At 44.5% G+C, this 21,602-nt stretch overlaps 1 protein-coding gene across 1 annotated transcript in view; it reads left to right on the top strand.

Moving 5' to 3' along the window:
* Nucleotides 1-14,835: 14,835 nt before the first annotated feature.
* Nucleotides 14,836-21,602, top strand: part of LOC130369119 (uncharacterized) — a 70,724-nt gene continuing 63,957 nt past the window's right edge. The window contains exon 1 of the mRNA XM_056573908.1: nucleotides 14,836-14,955. The gene's annotated coding sequence lies outside the window, so the exon portion shown is untranslated. The remainder of the gene's footprint in view (nucleotides 14,956-21,602) is intronic.

A 21,602-nucleotide genomic window follows, 5' to 3' on the forward strand; every position in this document is an offset into this window, starting at 1 on the left:
CAAGGCTTGGGCCCCCCTCCCATTGTCCATGACAAAGTCTACCCCCAGTGCCCGCCCACTATCTTACACATCGTCTATAAAAAAAAATACATATTTTAAAACACAGGACAAGAAATACAAGAGCCCTTTAGTTGAAAGAGGAAAGAAGGAGGAAACATCACTATAAATATTACCATCATACTGTTACTGACCAAAGACTGTATACTGAGATGTATATTAGTAATAATACCAGTATACAAGGAGGAATATTATCACCATACATATTATCATCATATTGTTCATAGTAGTGACCCTGGCACTGCAGTCCCTGTGATTACAGTGCACTTACATCTACTGATGTCTACTCACAGAAGGTGTTTTCTTGGAGTCGCTCTCTTTTCTTTCCTTCTCTGTCTTGCTCTGACCATCATGAAGTCTTCTTCCAACCATGACTCATGTTCACAGAATCTGCCAGACAACAAACATATTAGGCCCGCACTTTTTTAGCACATTTCCCACATGTTCCCTACCTTAAGTGCCCCCAAAATCCCCCCCTAGGTGCCCTGAATAGTATAAAAACAAGCAATCTCCAGGTAGCAGAGCGGGATCAATGGAAGCGCTGAGACCAGATAAGAAGTTAAAAGGATTTATTTCCCATAATGCAACGCGTTTCACGGTCATCCGCTTCCTCAGGCATGCCTGAGGAAGCGGATGACCGTGAAACGCGTTGCATTATGGGAAATAAATCCTTTTAACTTCTTATTTGGTCTCAGCGCTTCCATTGATCCCGCTCTGCTACCTGGAGATTGCTTGTTTTTATCGTGATTCTATTTCAGCGGGACGAAGCTGCAGAGACCCTTTGATTATACGCCCTGTTCCATTGTTGTACTTGGTTGGAGTACAACTTCATGTGGTAAGCGCAATTCACACTTAGCGTTACCAACTCACCTTTGGTGTTACACTACGGAGCGCATCCGTTTGTGCTTTTTTTTTTTTTTTTTCTGAATAGTATAAGGAAGTAAAGTAAAGGAGGATAGGGTGGAGGGTAGGTTATTTAAGGTAGAACCCCACCAGTAGGTCGATAATGACCCTAGTAGGTAATTCCCCCAGTAATGCTCCCAGGTAGGTAATATCCCAGTAGGTAATGCCGCCAGATAGGTTGTTGTTAATGCCCCCAGCAGGTATGTAATAGGTAATGCCCCCAGTAGGTAGTAAGTTATTCCCCCCAGGTAGGTAATGCCCCCTCAATAAATAATGCTCCCAGTAAATAGTGCCCCCCAGGTAGGTAATGTCCTAGTAAAAAGTACCATCATTAACAGTGCACCAGTAGTTAGTTCCCCTAATAAATAGTGCCCCCCAGGTAGATCATGCCTCCAATAGGTAGTTTCACAGATAGGTAATACTGATAGTAGATGTAGCAGCCCCTGTTCTATATGTAAAGGGCCCACAGCCCGTTCTGGTGTCTATGTGAGTAGGGGCACGGGGAGAGCAGTGTTAGGTGAGAGACCTGGGTTTAGGGTCTGGCAGCGAGGTAGATATGTGATAAATTGATAGATGGATAGATATGAGATAGATAGATATGAGATAGATAGATAGATATGAGATATACAGATAGATAGATAGATAGATAGATATGAGAGAGAGAGATAGATATGAGATATACAGATAGATAGATATGAGATAGGTAGATATGATATAGATAGATGATAGATAGATAGATAGATATGAGATAGATAGCAACAGGAGAATACAGCAGCACACTGCTAGCACAAAGATATAGATGAAACATGAGTATATAGATAAAACATGAGTATATAGATAGAACATGAAAAGCTATACAGCTGTAGTGCAATAAATGAAAATATGAAACTATGAAATTATGAGGTACTTAGCTTGCAAATTTGGCACGAAATAGCGTGGACCGTCCCACCAGCATATTTTCATTTATTGCACTACAGCTGTATAGCTTTTCATGTTCTATCTATATACTCATGTTTTATCTATATACTCATGTTTCATCTATATCTTTGTGCTAGCAGTGTGCTGCTGTATTCTCCTGTTGCTGTATATTTAGCCCAACAGCCTGCACCTGTAAGCCAGGTCTTTACAATAGTTTGGAATCAATAGTGCTGGCCAACTTATTCTTTGGTTAGATAGATAGATAGATAGATAGATAGATAGAACCTGCAGTTAGTCCCAGCTTCTAAGTGAGTAGGGGCCCGGGTAAGGGGAGATTGATAAATATATAGATATAAGAAAGATAGATAGATAAATAATTAGATAGATAGATAGATATGAGAAAGCTAGATAAATAATTAGTTAAATAGATATGAGATAGATAGATAGATGTCTCTGACTGTGTGGGAATGCCGTGAGTTGTAGTTTTACACAAGCTGGAGGCACCCTGGTTGAAAAAAAATGAGATGGAGGTAAATGGACACTATTTCAATGTTTCTTAACCAGGTTCCCTCAGCTGTTGCAAAACTACAACTCCCAGCATGCCAACTCAGCCAAAGGCATGCTGGGAGTTGTAATTCTACAGTTTTGCAACAGCTGGAGGCACCCTGGTTGAGAAACAATAAGATGGATGTAAACAGACACTATCTCATTGTTTCTTAACCAGGGTGCCTCAGCTGTTGCATGAGATAGTGTATTTTTTTTATCCCCAACACCCCTCCCCAGAAAGTTACTTAACTTTGATGAATGGAACCCAGCTGCAGGCATTGAAAGTCTTCCTCTTCCAATATATGAGCTGGTGGCAATGTCTGTGGTGGGGCAGCAGGAAACACAAACCATGTGCTCCTGCTCCACCAATAGTGTGAGGGAAAGAGATGGAATGGGAGGGGCATCCCTCTCAGCTCCCCTCCTCTGCTCTTCTCTTCCCAGGCAGACAGCGCGGCCCCTGCATTAAATTTACAGGGCCCGCATGCTACAGATGTAGAGAAAAAATGGGCCCTCTCTATGGCTCAGGCAGCGCCCGGACGTAAGTCTGGTCCTGGGCTGCTTTACCAGCGGTCTCCTGCTTCAGTGCTTGGCTGCTGCAGGGGGGTGCAGCTGGGGTCCGGGCCGGTCTGACGGCTGATTACAGTAATCGTTCGTGCAGCCCTCCCCATGAGATTATTGACCAAGAAATAGGCCCTGTAAAGGAGTGCTTATCTACAAGATCTGTGCTCATTTACACAGCAGTTTGGCCCATGTAATAGGGTCCTAAGGGTGGGAAGATAGACATCTGTTCATACAAACTGAGGGAAACAAATGGAGGTGTTTTTTCTGTAGCAAGAACAACTTATACCCTATCCATAGGAAAGGGTATAAGTGTTTGATCGCGGGGGTGGGGTCCGAACGCTGGGACCCCCTGCGATCTCCTGGACCGGGCCTCTGTTGTGGCTCTCCTGTGCAGGAGGTGTGTTGGCTGCAGCATGATGCCTTGGTAAACACGCCTCCTCCATGTAGTTCTCTGGGAACTAAGGTCGACGCTACGCGCATAAGCCGCTTTAACAAAGCGGCAATGCCGGGGCCCAGTTGGGAGATCGCTGGGGGTCCCAGCGGTAAGACCGCAACAATCAAACACTTATCCCCTATGTTGTGGTTAGGGGATAAGTTGTTATTGCTGCAGATGTCCTTTAAGGACACAGACAATTTCCTTTTTTCATTTTCATTTTTTTCCTGTTTGCGTTCTAAGAGGCATAACTTTTTGTTTTTTATATCTATAGGCCCATATGAGGGCTTGTTTTTTTTGTGTGACCAATTGTACTTTGTAATGCCACCTTTCATTTTTACCATAAAATGTATAACGCAACCAAAAAAAAATTATTATTTGTGTGGGTAAATTTAAAAGAAAAATGCAATTTTGAAATTTTTGGGGGGTTATGTTTTACACTGTACACGTTACAGTAAAACTGCCATGTTTTCTTTTATTTTGTGGGTCAACATGATTAAAATGACCCATGTTTTTATGCTTAACTGTTCTGATTCGGCTAGCTGGATCCTCTGTGTCAGCGAGGGATTGGCGTGGACCGTGTCGGTGGGCCGGTTCTAGGGTTGCTACTGGTTTTCACCAGAGCCCGCCGCAAAGCGGGATGGTCTTGCTGCGGCGGTAGCAACCAGGTCGTATCCACCGGCAACGGCTCAACCTCGCTGACTGCTGAGAAGGCGTGGGACAGAAGGACTAGGCAGAAGCAAGGTTAGACGTAGCAGAAGGTCGGGGCAGGCGGCAAGGTACGTAGTCAATAGTAATAGCAGGAGGTCAGGAACACAGTAATGGTAAACACTAGTAGCTTTTTCTAGGCACTAAGGCAACAAGATCCGGCCAGGAAGTGCAGGGGAAGTGAGGTTATATGGACAGGGAGCAGGTGGAAGCTAATCAGACTGATTGGGCCAGGCACCAATCACTGGTGCACTGGCCCTTTAAATCTTAGAGAGCTGGCGCGTGCGCGCCCTAGAGAGCGGAGCCGCGCGCGCCAGAACATGATAGCCGGGGACCGGGACGGGTAAGTGGCTTGGGATGCGAATCGCGAGCGGGCGCATCCCGCTATGCGAATCGCATCCCCATCATGAATGTCAGTGCAGTGCTCCTGGTCAGCGGGTCCGACCGGGGCGCTGCATAGAGGAGAACGCCGCGAGCGCTCCGGGGAGGAGCAGGGACCCGGAGCGCTCAGCGTAACATTAACGATTATTAACTCAAGCTTTTTTAACATAATACAGTAAGTATGCCTTATTCTGACCCCCACTTTGGTACTTTGGTACCTTGACAGAGGAATGGCTGTGGATATAGTGTTTCTGGATTTTGCCAAAGCGTTTGATACTGTCCCTCACAGACGTCTGACAGGTAAGTTAAGGTCTTTGGGCTTGGAAACTTTTGTTTGCAACTGGATTGAACACTGGCTCATGGATCGTACCCAGAGAGTGGTGGTCAATGATTCATACTCTGATTGGTCCCCGGTAATTAGTGGTGTACCCCAAGGTTCAGTACTGGGCCCGCTGTTGTTTAATTTATTTATCAATGATATAGAGGATGGTATTAACAGCTCTGTTTCTATCTTTGCAGATGACACCAAGCTTTGTAGCACGGTACAGTCTATAGAGGATGTGCATAAGTTACAAGATGACTTAGATAGACTAAGTGTCTGGGCATCCACTTGGCAAATGAGGTTCAATGTGGATAAATGTAAAGTTATGCATCTGGGTACTAATAACCTGCATGCGTCGTATGTCTTAGGGGGGATTAAACTGGCAGAGTCACTGGTAGAGAAGGATCTGGGTGTACTTGTAGATCACAGACTACAGAGTAGCATGCAATGTCAGGCTGCTGCTTCCAAAGCCGGCAGGATATTGTCATGTATAAAAAGAGGCATGGACTCAAGGGACAGAGACATAATACTCCCCCTTTATAAAGCATTGGTACAGCCTCACCTGGAATATGCTGTTCAGTTTTGGTCGCCTGTTCATAAAAGGGACACTGCGGAGTTGGAAAGGGTGCAGAGACGCGCAACTAAACTAATATGGGGGCATGGAACATCTTAGCTATGAGGAGCGATTAAAGGAGTTACAATTGTTTAGTCTTGAGAAGAGACGTTTAGGGGGGATATGATAAACGTATATAAGTATATAAATGGCCCATACAAAAAAATATGGAGAAAAACTGTTCCAGGTTAAACCCCCCCAAAGGACGAGGGGGCACTCCCTCTGTCTGGAGAAGAAAAGGGGCGACACGCCTTATTTACCGTGAGGACTGTGAATTTATGGAACAGTCTACTTCAGGAACTGGTCACAGCAGGAACAATTAACAGCTTTAAAACAGGGTTAGATACATTCATGGAACAAAATAACATTAATGCTTATGCAGAATTATAAAACTACATCCCTTTCCCTTATCCCCTTACACCCTTCACTTCAATTCCCTGGTTGGACTTGATGGACGTATGTCTTTTTTCAACCATACTAACTATGTAACTATGTACTGATCAACACTGATTTTGTAGATCAAAATAATATATTGTTTTTGCAAGCATTACAAATAGTCTATGTGATTTTGTAACAAAGGTGATGCTTTCAGGGTTTCAAATTTTGGGTTTTATCCGGTTTCATCTAGGCCACTGGTATTAGATAGGTTTCAGGAATTAGTCAAAAAAGAGTTGGTGATTTTGAATAATAATATTAAGAAACAGATAGGTAGAAATAATTTTACAAAGTAGGAGCAGTTAGCCCTGAATGCCCTAAAGAATAATCGTGATCTGTAATGTGGACAAAGAGGGTGCGATAGTTGCATTAGATGCAGAATTGTATAATAAACTGAATATGGATATGCTACAGGATGCAATAACATACAGAAAGCTTACATGCCTCCCCATGAAAAGTTGCCAAGCGTCTCTTCTAAAATTGTTGGAAGTGGGGGTTGCTATGGAAGTATTGAGTACAAAGAAAAAAAGAATTTCTGTATATTGAAAACCCAGTCATCCCAATCTTCCACTCTCTCCCCAAGGTCCATAAAAGGTGTGTTTTCCTTACCCTGTGACCCATTGTCACAGGAATTGGTTCATTGGTGGAGAGATTGGGCTTACCGTTTTCTCAACCCTTCGTTAAGTTTACTCATTTAGGTGATTTGAGAGCACGTGCCTTATTTAAAGTTACTCCAACATACCTTAAGGACACAAAACATGTGCTTTATTTTTTTGTAATTTAGCATTTAGTAATTTATTGTGATGGCCTCTAGATTTATTTTGGCCAACAATTTCTTTAAAGGGGTACTCTGGTAAAAAACCTTTTTTTTTTTTTTTTTTAAATCAGCTGGTGCCAGAATGTTAAACAGATTTGCAAATTACTTCTCTCTTAAAAATCTTAGCTTATAAGTTGCTGTATGCGCCACGGGAAGCTCTTTTTTTTTTTTTTGCAGCTATTAGCTCCACATTTGAAGAAACCTTTGTTTCTCAGCCACGTATTCACACCCTGCGTTTCCGAAATAATCAAACTAGGGGACAAACTGTCTTTTAGAGTACAAGCCTTTTTTGGCACTACAGCCACTCCCTGTGCTAGGAGACCCACCAGTATTTTGTCGTCCTTCAAAAGGTACAAGTGTTTAATAATTAATTCTCTGATATGTTTGAAGTGTGGATTATATGTGATTGCAAGTACTGGTTTCTGTATTCTATTGTGTTTTTTATTAGTTTTTTTCTTGTTTGTCACCAGATTTTCTCGGCTTTTGTTTTGAACAATACTCATTGCTCTGTCGAATTGTTTGTGGCTGTAGCCCCTTTTAAGCAACCTATCTAATTGTTTCGCCTCTTCCAAAAATGTGGAATGTGATGTACAGTTACGCTTCAACCTAGTCAGTTCTCCTACTGGAATGGCTCTTATGGTTTGTATAGGATGATTGCTATTGGCCCGTAGAATTGTGTTTCCTGACATGGGTTTGCGGTATGTGGAACTTTGTATGGTTTGTCCTGGAATGCCTTTACCAAAAAGCTCCATCTTGGTCTCATCTGTCCACAAGATGTTTTCCCAAGAAGGATTTTGGCTTAGTTTTGGCAAAATGAAATCTTACTTTTTTATGTCTCTGTGTCAGCAGTGGGGTCCTCCTGGGTCTCCTGCCATAGTGTTTCATTTCATTTAAATGTTGACGTATAGTTTGCACTTACTCTGATGCTCCCTGAGCCTGCAGTACAGCTTGAATATCTTTGGAACTCCCTGTGCTAGAGTATATATTGGGAATGAAACTTCTGATAACTTTCCTCTTTCTAGGGGAACCTGGCAGGGTTGTCCCCTCTCACCCTTACTTTTCTCGTTATATTTGGAACCCTGGTGATAGCTATAAGAAATAATAATAATTTAATGGGATTTGGTTTGAAGGGGATGTTGAACGCATAGTCTTATATGCAGATTACATCTGGGTTTTTATTTCTTAAAAACCCGGAAGACACCATTCCTAGACTGATGACATTGATAAATCAGTTCGAGCGGATTTCTGGCCTCGAGATCAATTGGGGTAAAACCAGGGGTCAAATGCTGGGATAGAAAAAAGTGTGGGAACTCACCCAAGATTTTCACTCAAGGGCTGGTCCTACAGGACTCCTGCTAATGGGAATGGTATTCCTGCTGTGGGAGAAGTGCAGGAACTTAGTTCCCACACATTCCTGCAGGACTTGAGCCCTGGGTAAATCTATTTATATGCCTTTGGGCTCTGATCCAATACAGACAAATTTTCTGTTGGAAGTCAGTCGAGATGAGGGGTTCCTTTTGTTATCTCGGAATCAATATCTCAAATAAACCTCGGGACTTTATGAAACTTAATTTGCTCCCTATAAAAAAGAGAATTCAGAACAAATGGGAAATCTGGGGAAAACTCCCTTTATCTAGAATGGACATGATTGCATTAAAGGGGTACTCCATTTTTTCAAAATGAACTGGTGCCAGAAAGTTAAACAGATTTGTAAATTACTTCTATTAACAAATCTGAATCCTTTTAGTACTTTTTAGCAGCTGTATGCTACAGAGGAAATTCTTAGCTTTTTTGAACTTCTTTTTTGTGTTGTTCACAGTGCTCTCTGCTGACACCTCTGTCCGTGTCAGGAACTGTCCAGAGCAGCATAGGCTTGCTATGTGTATTTTCTCCTGCTCTGGACAGTTCTTGATACGGGCATCAGGTGTTCGCAGAGAGCACTGTGGACAACACAAAAAAGAAATTCAAATAATGAAGATTTTCCTCTGTGGCAAACAGCTGCTAAAAAGTACTGAAAGGATTAAGATTTTTTAATAATAGAAATAATTTACAAATCTCTTTAACTTTCTGGCACCAGTTCATTTAAAAAAAAATTCCACCGGAGTATCCCTTTAACCCCTTAAGGACCCATGACGTACCGCAACGTCATGGGACCCTGGTACTTAAGGACCCATGACGTACCGGTACATCTGTGGAAATTCCGGTCCCCGCCTGGCGGGGAGTGGACAGGGGTGACTGCTGATATCGAGCAGACACCCCTCACAAATGCCCAGGGGGGTCATCAGACCCCCCCATGTCGACGATCGCGGCAAATCGCTGGTGAACTCACACTGGCAATTTGCGGCTATTCCGGGTCATATGGGTCTATGGCGACCCGGAAAATAAGGGGGATCGGGATTGTCCAAGACACCCACGATCCCCCTGAAGGGATAGGAGTGAGGTGTCAGGGGTGCCACCCCTCCTATGCCTGCTATTGGTCGTCTAGAAGCGACGACCATTAGCAGATCAGGGGCGGGGGGGGGTTAACTTTCGGTTTCCCCGTTCTGCCCACTCACAATAGGCGGGGAAGAAAGGGGAAACCGACAGAGACCGGCGCCGGAGGTCCACTTACCCATCGGCAGAAGCAAAAATCGGCGGCAGTGATCGGCGGCAGCAGAGGACAGCGATACGGCTCCCTGGATCCTACGGAAGCCGGTGAGTTGGCTAGCAACATCTGGAGCGCTACAGTTTGAGACCACTATACATTGGTCTCTAAACTGTAGCCCTCCAGATGTTGCAAAACTACAACTCCCAGAATGCCCAGACAGCTGTTTGGGCATGCTGGGATTTGCAGTTTTGCAACAGATGGAGGGCTACAGTTTGGAGATCACTGCGCAGTGATCTCTAAACTGTGGCCCTCTAGATCTTGCAAAACTACAACTCCTAGCATGCCCAAACAGCAAACAGCTGTCTCGGCATGCTGGGAGCTGTAGTTGCGTACCAACAGCTGTTGCATAACTACATCTCCCAGCATGTCCTTCGGCAATCAGTACATGCTGGGAGTTGTAGTTTTGCAACAGCTGGAGGCACACTGGTTGGAAAATACTGAGTTAGGTAACAGAACCTAACTGATGGTTTTCCAACCAGTGTGCCTCCAGCTGTTGCAAAAGTACAACTCCCAGCATGCACGGTCTATCAGTGCATGCTGGGAGTTGTAGTTTTAAAACAGCTGGAGGTTTGCCCCCCCCCCTCCTCCCCCCATGTGAATGTACAGGGTACATTCACAAGGGCAAGTTTACAGTAAGTTTCCTGCTTTTAGTTTGAGCTGCGGCAAATTTTTCGCCCAGCACAAACTCATTGCGGGAAACTCACTGTAACCCACCAGTGCGAATGTAGCCTAAAAACACTACACTACACTAACACATAATAAAGGGTAAAACACTACATATACACCCCCTTACACTGTCCCCCCAATAAAAATGAAAAACTTATTGTCCGGCAGTGTTTCCAAAACGGAGCCTCCAGCTGTTGCAAAACAACAGCTCCCAGCATTTCCGGACAGCCACTGACTGTCCAGGCATGCTGGGAGTTTAGCAAAAGCTGGAGGCACCCTGTTTGGGAATCATTGGCATAGAATACCCCTATGTCCACCCCTATGCAATCCCTAATGTAGTCCTCAAATGCGCATGGTGCTCTCTCACTTCGGAGCCCTGTCGTATTTCAAGGAAACAGTTTAGGGCCACATATGGGATATTTCCGGGAGAAATTGCACTACAAATTTTGGGGGGCTTTTTCTCTTTTTACCCCTTATGAAAAGGAAAAGTTGGGGGGCTACACCAGCCTGTTAGTGTTAAAAAATGAAAAAAAATGACACTAACATGCTGGTGTTGCCCCATACTTTTTATTTTCACAAGCGGTAAAAGGAAAAAAAGACCACCAAAATTTGTAACGCAATTTCTCCTGAGTACGGAAATACCCCATATGTGGGCATAAAATGCTCTGCGGACGCACAACAGGCTCAGGAGTGAGAGTGCACTATGTACATTTGAAGCCTAAATTGGTGATTTGCACAGGGGTGGCTGATTTTACAGCAGTTCTGATATAAACGCAAAAAAATAAATACCCACATGTGACCACATTTTGGAAACTACACCCCTCACGGAACATAACAAGGGGTAAGGTGAGCCTTAAAACACCACAGGTGTATAATGAAAATTCTTGAAAGTTGGATGGAAAAAAGAAAAAAAACTAAAATGCTGGTGTTACCCTAAGAACATACCCCATATGTGGATGTAAAGTGCACTGCGGGCGAACTACAATGCTTAGAAGAGAAGGAGCGCTATTGGGCTTTTGAAGAGACAATTTGTCTGGAATTGAAGGCTATTGAAGTGAAAAAAAAATCATTTACACATCCAACTTTAACGAAAAGTCGGCAAACACCTGTGGGGGCTTAAGGCTCACTGTTCCCCTTGTTACGTTCCTTGAGGGGTGTAGTTTCCAAAATAGTATGCCATTTTTTTTTGCTGTTCTGGCACCATAGGGGCTTCTTAAATGTGACATGCCCCCCAAAAACTATTTCAGAAAAACTCACTCTCCAAAATCCCATTGTCACTGAGCCCTCTAGTGCACCCGCCGAACACTTGACATACACATATGAGGTATTTCCTTACTCAAGAGAAATTGATTTACACATTTTAGCAAGATTTCTCTCCTTTTACCCCTTGTAAAAATTCAAAAACTGGGTCTACAAGAACATGCCAGTGTAAAAAATTAAGATTTAGAATTTTAGCCTTCAATTTGCTGCTATTCCTGTGAAACACCTAAAGGGTTAACAAACCGTTTGAATGGCATTTTGAATACTTTGAGGAGTGCAGTTTTTATAATGGGGTAATTTATGGGGTATTTCTAATATGAAGGCCCTTCATATCCACTTAAAAACTGAACTGGTCCCTGAAAAATGTTGATTTTGAAAATTCTGTGAAAAATTGGAAAATTGCTGCTCTAATGTCTTCCAAAAGTAAAAACATGTCAACTTTATGATGGAAACATACAGTAGACATATTGTATATGGCAATCAATATATAATTTATTTGGAATATTTATTTTCCTTATAAGCAACGAGCTTCAAAGTAAAAAAAAAAATCCACATTTTCAATTTTTTCATCAAATTTTGGAATTTTTCACCCAAAAATGCAAGTATCGACAACATTTTCCCACTAACATAAAGTAGAATATGTCACAAAAAAACATTCTCGGAATCAGAATGAAAGGTTAAAGCATCCCAGAGTTATTAATGCTTAAAGTGACAGTGGTCAGATGTGCAAAAAACGGCCGAGTCCTACACTGAAAATTGGCTGGGTCCTTAAGGGGTTAATTAAGGGGTCATTTTGCCACAAGTATTGTTTCTAATCAATGCCTCCCCTTTTTGGATTACATCAGGTTGGTTTAAAAAACTCGAATTACTTTTTAATAAGTTAATTTGGGGGCGCACAGCTAAAATATTCCTTCTTTTCCATGTCTGAAAAAGATGGGGGTTTATCGCTTCCAGATTTTAAACTATACTTTTTACCTAGACAGATTGAGAATATTAGACACTGTGAGAATTCTGATATATTAACACATTGAGAATACACAAGTTTAAGGACTTAATACATTTGAGTTTATGGAAACGGGTCAATTAAGGAAAAGAGGACTACACTCATTCACCTATTGTAACACTCACGTTTCTGAAGACAGGAACCCCTGGCTGTGGATCTGCTGGACCTGTGTGGCAGATGACCTGGACTGTACCAGGGAGTGGAGTCTAAGGTGCCATTGGTTTTCACCAGAGCCCGCCGGAAAGCGGGATTGACTTGCTGCTGCAGGCAACACCCAGGTCGCTACCCCTAACACGGCTTGACCACACAGGCGGCTCAGGAGATGCGAAGCACAGGAGGGATAAGGCAACTCGTAGTCTGGATAGCAGAAGGTCAGGGCAGGCGGCACAGTAGCACAGTCAAAGTGAAGCAGGAGTTCAGTAGGCAGGCGGCAGAGGAGCAAGGTCAAGGCACAAAAGCAAGAGATCTGATACACGGCAAGGCAGTACAGAGGAATTCTTTCTCTAGGACACAAGGTAACAAAGATCCGGCAGGGAACTGAGGAGGGTGGAGGAATTTATAAATGAGCCACAGGTGGATTACACGAATGAGCGTACTGGGCCTTTAAATCTTAAAGTTCCAGCGTGCGTGCACCCTAGGGGACTGGGGCAGAGGCAGGAGAAACACTGGGGCTCGCATACGGGTGTGTCCCGTGATGAGAGTCCCAGCGCCGTCGGCAGCAGAAGGTAAGGGGACCTTGCGCTCAAGGCCAGTGTGTGTGGGCGGAGCGCATAACGTAACACCTATGCAGGGTTTTATTGTGATAACCTAAGGGGTGTAGGGTATGGGGAGTGTAGCTGTGCGGGTATCAAAGGGTGCTTGTTAACCCTTGCTATTCGTGATGCCAGGGTGAGGGCTCCTCAAGAAAGCTTTTCCTACCGCCGCACCCTTCCCAGGAACGATAGAGAGGTAGATGATAATTGGTTTGAGGTAGATAATAATGGATTGTTCACAACCGGAAAGCTTCTGTAAACAGCGTTAACTTTTACTGAAGATTTTCTGTACACTTCATCAACACAACAATCTCCTATCATAACAACAGCTTCCTTTGGAGATTGACAATGGTTGGGACTTTAGCTTTAAGAGTCTTTTAGTCTATTGCGCTGTTCCACTGGATTTAGGGGAACTAGTTGCGGTCCAGTAGTCACGCTAGCATTAGCAAGAATGAGGTTTAAACTCACGATTTTGGTTCTGCTGAGGCCGTAGGTTTTGAGGCCTAGCGTGTCGTTGAAAGTTGCGTAGCACACCATCCTGTTAGTCCGGCATCCACGAGAGCAGCAACCCAAGAGAGCGATAATTGGACACAGCTCCCTTATATGGGCAGGACTAACGCTAATTGGTCCAAATGGATTTCAATCACCATTACAGAGATTTGTGGGTAGCACATGACCCAAGGACCTCCTAAGGTTCTGCAACATACCATAGAGGTTACTAGCATGGTCACATGACCGAAAGTCCTGCGACGCCGAACAAGGTAAGCACCATACATCTCTATAGAACATAGCTATAATTATTAAGATATACATTTATTAATATTAAAGTTAGACTTTAGGAGAGGCGACTAGGGGCTGTCCCATCTGAGGAACCCTACCTGAACGTAGTTACTCTGACTTTGGGGACCTCTGCACTAGGTACTGGATGCAATACGGTACCGGGACACCACATTATCAAAGGGCATGGGACACAACTAAAGGTATATGTGGTGTAAAGAATAGTTTGCCCTTAAGGCTAGGATTCCACTTGTTTTTTTCTCTGGAAGTTTTTGGAAAACTGCCACTGCAGTTTTTGAGCTAAAGTCAGAAGTGGATCCATAAGGGAGAAGTGTAAGTCCTTCCTTTATATTTCCTATTCCTTTTGAATACACTTCTGGCTTTGGCTCAAAAACTGCAGTGGCAGCTATCCAAAAACTGCCAGAAAAACAAACAAGGGGAATCCTAACCTTACACCATTCTGGTGTAACTTAAACTTAGGAGTATGCAACACAGGACACGAAAAGTTTTGGATGTTGAGAAATATTAAACACATAGCACAAATGTATCGGGGAGGGGAACTAGTTTTAAAGAAACATGGGAAAAATTAAGTATATTAAAAAATAAAATTTTTGGTAGATACAGCTTCAGTGGGCTGATTCAAAGAAAATAGATCGGTCCAATCTGGTGGTGATAAATAACGCTATTTTTGTACAAATAATCAATATAACAGTGGAAAGAAAATCAATAGTTCATACTGTATATATAGGACTCTTAGAGGGGAGGTTGGGAGCAAAAGGAAATGTATAAGCAAGATGAAATGGGAGAAAGATATTGGTTATGTACAGGAAGAAGATTGGAACTACTGTATTCATGATATATACAGTCACAACTATTTTTTTTAGAGAATAAGATAATAGCTTCATTGTATTATGCAAGTGTCTGTTGTGTGCTAAGCAGTGTCTGGGTGGAGCAAAAGCTCTAAGGTAACCATGTGGCCCAGGAGACAGTCCTAACATAGCCTTACTGATAAACAGCAAGTAACTCCTGAATACCTGTAGTCTCGGTCATTATTATACAATGCTATGGATTATAAAACAACTCTACAAAGTGTCTGCTGTATATGCTGATAAATATCTACAAGCAAGACCTGCAGAATACTTCATGAATAAATAAGGTAATGTTTTATATGCAGCTATGTCTAATGCATGGTGTTATAGAACAATTAATTTTATTCACAATCATTGGTTTAAAACTGTTACTTAAAAAAAGCAAGCTAAGATCTAGCTATCAATGTACACACAACATTACGTATAGTCAGATTTAATAATCTTAAGTACAGTAAAAACATTGCCCCATCTGACTTCTAGTCCCCGTCTCTTTTTATCATCAAGGCTCCCCTCTCTTGCTTTGTCTCCAGCATGGTTTCCCTCTCATCCTTCGTTCCCAGTATGACTCCACTGTCATTCCTGGTCCCCAGCATTGGCTTCACCCTTATTCCTAGTCCCCACCACAGCTTCCTTGTCATTCCTGCTCCGTATCATAGTTCTGATCCCCTGTATTACTCAACACTCTTACCAGGTTTACTGCATAGCACAGCTTCTCTTTCCTGGTTCTCAGCATGACTCTCCCCTCTTATTCTTGGTCCTGAGCATGGCTTCCCATTTCATATTTTCTGTATGGCATCCCTCTTTTTCCTAGTACCCAGGATGATTCTCCTCTCATTCCTGGTTCACATTGTGGCTCCGCTTTCATTTATAGTCTCCAGCAGGGCTCCACATTCTCAATACTGGTCCCCAGGAGGGTTTCTATTTACACAACATAGGTCCCCTTATTCCTTGTCATCAACATGAATCCCCCATCTTATTCCTAATCTACAACCTGATTGCCTATTTCATGCCTTGTCTTTCGCATTCCTCCCCTTTAATTTCTGGTTCCAAGCATGGCTCTCCTCTCCATTTCCCTCCTAAGTAGCTAAGCTTTTTTTTATTTATTTTTAATCTTTTATAAATCTTTTATTTTATCACTATTTAACAGACAATTAAATACATATAACCACATATACAAAATAGAAATAAATATGTATACATAATTCCAACCCTACAATCCCATATCCCTACCCCCCTCCCCAGCCAGAGAGAGAGAAAGAAAAAAAATAATTCAATCATCATTAATAAACCTCTTCCCACTCTGCCAAAACTAATCCAAAAGTGTTTAATTTTTTTCCTAGATCTTCCAGCACTCCATTTTTCATATTTCCGGATTTTTTGAACTAACCTTTCCCATTCAATTACATTGGGGCCCCTATTCGCAAATAGTCCCCTCAAAACATCCACTTTAGCTAGCGTAAAAATGCGGTTTAACAATTCTTGACCTTTTTTAATCTGACTAAAGTTTGATACTTTTTATTAGCAGAGCATTTATTTACGTTCAACAGCCTAGTAGCTAACCTTGACACTTATGTGACTTTATCGTAGCATGATATGAATTGCACCTTCCCTTTCTCTGACAGATAGTGACTTCGGTCGGCTCATTTTTGCACCGTATCCGGTTTTGTGGCAGGACAGAAAACTGTAGCATACCTTGGTTTTCAGTCCGACAACAAAACTGGATATGGGGCAAAAATAAGCTGACCAGAGTCACTATCTGACTCTGTTCGACGCATTTAAATGAATGATATTTGCCGCCGGTCTAGGTGGGATACAGGAGCGCCAGGTTTTGAAATTTTCCAGTCGGATCCGGCAGCCAGATCTGGAAAATGTGGTGTAAATGCACCCTAACTCTTCTTCTTCGAAAACCCTAGATACATTTAAACCCCAGCCCTTAAAGGGGTATTCCAGCCAAAAACATCTTATCCCCTATTGAAAGGATAGGGTATAAGATGTCTGATCATGGGGGGCCCACCGCTGGGACCCCCGCAATCTCCCTGCAGCAGCCCGCATTCTATGCGTAGCTGCGTCTGCAGTTTCGGAAACCGCCGGGCTTCCGAGACGGGGACTTGATGTCATGTCACGCCCCCTCCATTCATGTCTATGGGAGGGGGCGTTGCGGCTGTTATGCCCCATCCCATAGAAATGAATGGAGGGGGCATGGCGTGACATCACGTCCCCGTCTCGGAAGCCCGGCGGTTTCCGAAACTGCAGACGCAGCTACGTATAGAATGCGGGCTGCTGCAGGGAGATTGTGGGGGTCCCAGCGGCAGGCCCCCCGCGATCAGACATCTTATCTCCTATCCTTTCGATAGGGGATAAGATGTTTTTGCCCGGAATACCCCTTTAAATTAAAGACCATTCTCCAAATTTTTCTCTGACCAACATGTAATAAAGAAAAAGAAGCGATGATATAAACAGTAAAATTAAAAATTAGGAAACGCATAATCAAAAATTCTTTAAAATATTATTTAAATATAAAAAACAAACATTAGGCCATTTTCTGATACATTCCTTTCACATGCATTTTCTTTTCAATGCTAAACCCTTTTTTTTAAATTTTAAGTGATTTTTTATATATTTTTTTGTTATGACCCACATAAAAAAAAAAAACAGTTCTATTTTCCCAATGGTTGTAAAGCAGTCACAAAAATTAATTCCTTTTTTTGGTTTATGTAATAGTTCTGTGGAGAACTGCATCATTTAGATGACAAGACAATGATAGGTAATCCTGAGGTCTTGTAGACAGTAATACCACATGGTTTTTACTAGGGATGAGCGAATCGAATCTGACGAATCCGAATTCGTTACAAATTTCAGGAAAAATTAGATTCACAACTAATGCGAATATCACCGCGATTCGATTGCGCAAATCGCTTAAACTTCATTTATTGCGGTCCATGCTCCAGGGCATCTAAAATGGCTGATCCACATGTGAGGACAAGGGTAGGCGGGATGACCCTGAATCACATGCAGCATGCAGCCTATCAGCAGCCCGCCGCCCCTGTGATGTCACAGCCCTATATAATTGGCAACCATCTTGCGGCCAGTCACTTCAGCCTTTTATTGCCGAGAGATAGAGAAGGACAGACAGTGCTTTGTGTTGCACAGAAAAGCATTTTTCCAGCAGCGATTCACCTCCCAGTCACATCAGCGTTCTCTGGCACAAAGAGAGGGACAGAGAGCAGTGTGTGTTACACAGAAAAGCATTTTTACAGCACAGATTCACCTTCCAGTCACTACAGCGTTCTATTACAGAAAGGGGCAGAGAGCAGTGTGTTGCACAGTGTGTTGCACAGCAGCGATTCACCTCAAGCCCAAATCCGGCCTAGAAGCACTGCCTAGAAGGGAGTGAGATTGAGAGAGAAAGTGCAATTTTGGTTGTAGTACAGAGCGACTGTGTGCTGCAGCACTTGTGTGTACTGCTGGTGTTGTACACAAATACTGTTTTAAGCGTACTGGAGCACATTTCTCTCCCCTCATAAGTGCATACCACAAACGTACATCTAAGTGGTGTACTATTATGTTCCTGTTAAAATCTTAAGGGCCTAGATACTGTGAAAGGCCAGCCAAAAGTACACACCGTCTGGTGCTGTACACAAATACTGTTTTAAGCATAGTGGAGCGCATTGTCCTCTCCTCATAAGTGCATACCACATACGTAAATCTAAGTGGTGTACTATTTTGTTCCTGTTAAAATCTTAAGGGCCTAGATATTGTGAAAGACCAGCCAAAAGTATACACCGTCTGTTATTGTAGGCAAATACTGTTTTAGGCGTAGTGGAGCATTTTGTACTCCTCTCAAGTATTTCAGGCAGAGAAGTGCCAGGACGTGCACAGAGGAGTGGCAGAGGCCTAAATTCATCAGGCAGAGGTCGCAGTAGACTAGGGGGCGAGTGGCAGCAGGAGTCGCAGCGAGAGGCCTGAGCTCCCGGTATCAGCTAATGGTTGTGTCTCGACCAGCAACCCATCTGCCGTCATCGATTGGTTAACACGGTCATCCACTTCATCACAAGTGACATCTGAAACACCCAGTCAACAGTCGGTGGGTTCCTCAGACAGAACCCTCAGTTGGCATTGCCCGGGAGCAGTCCCTGTCCTCCCATTGCCTCTGTCCTATGCTGTTCCCTCCCCCACAGTAGTATCTTATGCTGTGGGTTCAGCTCCACTATTTAGTGAGGATGATCTAGAGGACAGTCAACGGCTACTGCTCAGCCAAGAAGGGGAGGAGACATCTGCCGCTTCCTCCGCTAGGCGGGCAAGTAGTGATGAGCAGAGGGGTGTGGGAGGTGGTGTTGCGAGCATTCAGGCTCCTGAAGCAGACACTGTTGAGGAACCTGAGGAGGACATCGGTGACGTGCAGACATAACTCGATGATGATGAAGCAGATCGCACTTGGGAACCGGGTGCAGAAGGGGCTTCATCATCATGAAGGTTGCAGGTTATCCATAAGGCAGCAGCTGAGCCATCAAGTTGGTAGCATGGTTGGCAGTCAGCATGGTGGCGGAAGTGGAAAGTCTTGAGCCAAACGTGCCCAGGGTAGACCACCTGCTTTGCAGCAGCCTACCTTCCCGGGAGGTAGTGAAACACGGGTTCCTGGAGTTGGCGGCAGTAGCAGTCAATCAGTGCGGACTGTTGATGGGAAAATCATCTACTCGGCTTTTCATCAAGCATCTGGAGGAAGTTAACATGGCCACATGCAAGATGTGTCGGCAGAAGGTGAAGCGTGGCCAGGGTCCCAATGTTGGCACCACGGCCCTGCGTCAACATATGCAGCATCACCATAAAGCGGCCTGGGAGAACCGTGGCTCCGATGTGGTCGTCAAGCCTGCTGCATCACCCAGTGGCATGCCGCTCCCTGTTTCAGCCAGCCAAGGCTCCACCACCTCAGCCGAAGGGAGCTGTGTGTCATACCTATCTTCTGTCGCTCCAGATGTTACTGTTCCTCCTACTTCGAGTCAGTCACTCAGTCACAAGCTGAAGCTGAATGTGCTCCTGTCCAAGTTGCTGGTGCTGCAGTCCCTCCTTTTTCAAGTGGTGGACTATGCACCTTTAAGAGAACTGATGGTTTGTGTAGAGCCGAGGCGGAGAGTCCCAAGCCGGCAGTACCAGCCCTGCACAATTTTGTGGAACAGAAAGTGGGCCAGTCCTTGAGCCTGTCAGTGTGTACCAAAGTGTATGGCAGCGCCGACGTGTGGAGTTGTAACTATGGTCATGGACAATACATGTCCTTTATGGCCCACTGGGTGAATGTGATTCCTACGCAGCCACAACAGCAACTTGGACAGGTCACGCCGCTTCTGCCTCCACGCTCTCAGGCCATTGGTCCTGTGACAGTGTGCGACTCTGCCTCCTTATCCTCCACCATGTCCTTAGCCTCCACTGCACAGACAAGTCTCAGTGCCCCTCCAGCATACGGGAAGAACATCTTGTCTGCGCTGCAACAAGGAAGCCGAGACATGCTCCCTGCATGGCACACGTGTTCAATCTGGTTGTCAAGTGTTTCCTGAAGTGTTCCCCCCATCTGCAAGACATCCTAACAATGGGAAGGAAACTTTGCATGCACTTCAGCCACTTGTACACTGAAAAAGCACACCCTCCTTGAGCTGCAGCATCAGCACGGCATTCCCCAACATAGTCAGATTTGCGACGTTTCGACACGTTGGAATTCCACCCTCCATATGTTGGATTGACTATACGAATAGAGAAAAGCCATCACTGATTTCTTGTGTAACTTCAATGTTAACCAGTGGCAGCTCATACGTGACACCTGCCGTTTGTCAGTCACCAGAATTACGGGATGAACAACGTCATTCCACTGCTTCATCTACTACAACACATGTTGGAAACAATGGCTGGTCAGGGCACTGAAGACATGGCGCTTACATCTCAAGGCCACATGAGCCCTGTGGGGGCTGAACTGGAGAAGGGGGAGGGGCACAGTGGAGCACAGTTTAGGTTTCGCGAGATGGGCGGTTTTTCTAGTCATCTGAAAGCAGAGGAGGAGCAGGAGCAGCTAGAGGAGCTAGAGGGTTATGAGGAAATCGAGCCAGAGGACCCAGATACACCGTGGCAGTATGCAGTGGAGATGGAGGCAGGGAGTCCCTCTGAGTCACTTGCACAAATGGCATGATGCATGCTCACTTGTTGCTTTCTTAGTGACCGATGAATTGTCACCATTTGGCAGCGGGATGGCTTCTGGCTCTCCACCTTATTGGACCCTGACTACTGGCACAAAATGGGGGTCTTTATCACACCCACTGAGAGAGCGGACAAACTGACCAACTACAGAGACATCCTACGTAGTCAGTTGGCTGATGCCCATCTGCGCCATCGTCCATCCTCTCGCAGGTCTGACGCGAGGGGCCCTCTGTGCTCACCTTCCCCTGCCATGGCTGCTGGGGAGGAGTGGGGTGGCAGGAGCAGTACCAGCTTCATCAGCAGCAGCCTGAGTCTACAGTCGCTGATGAGTAGCTTTCTTCACCTGCATAGTGAAGCAACTCATCATCAGCCCCCTGTAAGGCCAAGTTTTTACCCCCACCTGCTACAATGGAAAATACGCTTGTCATGCCTTGCACTCCGGCCGCACGCTCTGGCCATTAGCGCATTGTCCCCCTTTCCCCTCTTGTCAGCGGGGCTGGGAGTCGCATCGCAGGACATGCCCGCGTGCGAATCCCAGCCCGTCAATTACCTTGTACCTCTGCTGCCTCCTCTCCTGCCTCTCAGCTCCGGCATGCGTGTCCCCGTCTCCTAGGGCTCGCGCCAAAGCTCTGAGATTTAAAAGGCCAGTACGCCCATAATTATGTGAAACACCTGTGCCTCTTCTATAAGTTCCTGCACCTCCCACACTTCCCTGAGGATCTTTGTTGCCTTGTGCCCGAGAGAAAGCATTCCA

The sequence above is a fragment of the Hyla sarda genome, chromosome 4, assembly GCF_029499605.1.
Source record: "Hyla sarda isolate aHylSar1 chromosome 4, aHylSar1.hap1, whole genome shotgun sequence".
NCBI lineage: Eukaryota > Metazoa > Chordata > Amphibia > Anura > Hylidae > Hyla > Hyla sarda.